The following is a 955-nucleotide window of genomic DNA, read 5'->3' on the forward strand; positions in this document are numbered from 1 at the left end:
CTCAATACTCTTCTCCAGCACCACAGCTCAAAGGCATCAATTCTCCTTCTATCCTACCTGGTCATTGTCCAACTCTCTGATGCATAACAAGTGATTGCTAAGACCTTGGCCTATATCAGACACACCTTAGTCTCTAGAGAGACACCATTGCTCTTCAATACTTTGGAGAAGTCCCTAACAGCAGACTTTCCCAAGGCAATACGTCTTCTAATTTCATGGCTACTGGTGCAAAGAGTGTTGACTGTGGAGCCAAGCAAACAAAAGCTGTGAACAATATCAATCTCTTTGTCATCCATCCTGATGCTGCCAGTTGGCCCAGTGGTGAGAATCTTTGTCTTCTTGACATTGAGCCTCTTCTAAATCCAACTTATCTTTCTAGCAGTTGTCTATGCATTTACTGTTTTAGTCATTCTGTGAAAATCGTTAGCAAGATTTTGCTTGCATAGGATATTAGCCATATTGTTCAATAATTTCTATAGTATATTAGATCACTTTTTTTTGAGAATGGGAAAATATATAGATGTCTTCCACTCAATTTGCCAGGTAGCTGTTCTCCAGATTTCTTGACACAATCTAGTGACACAGCCATCTCTTTGTTGAAATATCTCAATGACATCCCATGAGTTTATGGGGCTGTATTTTTTGCCAGTTCCTTCAGAGTATCTTGAACTTGCTCATTTATGATTATTGGTTCTTGATCGTATGCCACTTCCTGAAATGGTTCTGTATCAACCTGTTCTTTTGGGTTCAGTGACACCATGTGTTCTTTTCTTAATCTTCTGATGCTTCCTGGATCCTTCAACATTTTTGCCATAGCATCTTTAACTATTAAAATTCAAGGGTTGAATTTATTCTTCAACTCCTTCAAGTTCCTTCAACATTCATCCTGGCTTCAACAGCCAGATCCTTTGTGATGGAAAAATCCAGCATGGCGTAAATGATGACAGTGAAGAAC

General features: G+C 39.2%; 1 pseudogene; it reads right to left on the minus strand.

Annotated features, from left to right (window-relative positions):
* Window positions 1-625: 625 nt before the first annotated feature.
* The window catches only part of LOC102868597, a 42678-nt pseudogene continuing 42348 nt past the window's right edge, over window positions 626-955 (minus strand).

Source organism: Elephantulus edwardii, unplaced genomic scaffold, assembly GCF_000299155.1.
Source record: "Elephantulus edwardii isolate Elephantulus edwardi_28Jun2011 unplaced genomic scaffold, EleEdw1.0 scaffold00023, whole genome shotgun sequence".
In the NCBI taxonomy this organism is placed as follows: domain Eukaryota; kingdom Metazoa; phylum Chordata; class Mammalia; order Macroscelidea; family Macroscelididae; genus Elephantulus; species Elephantulus edwardii.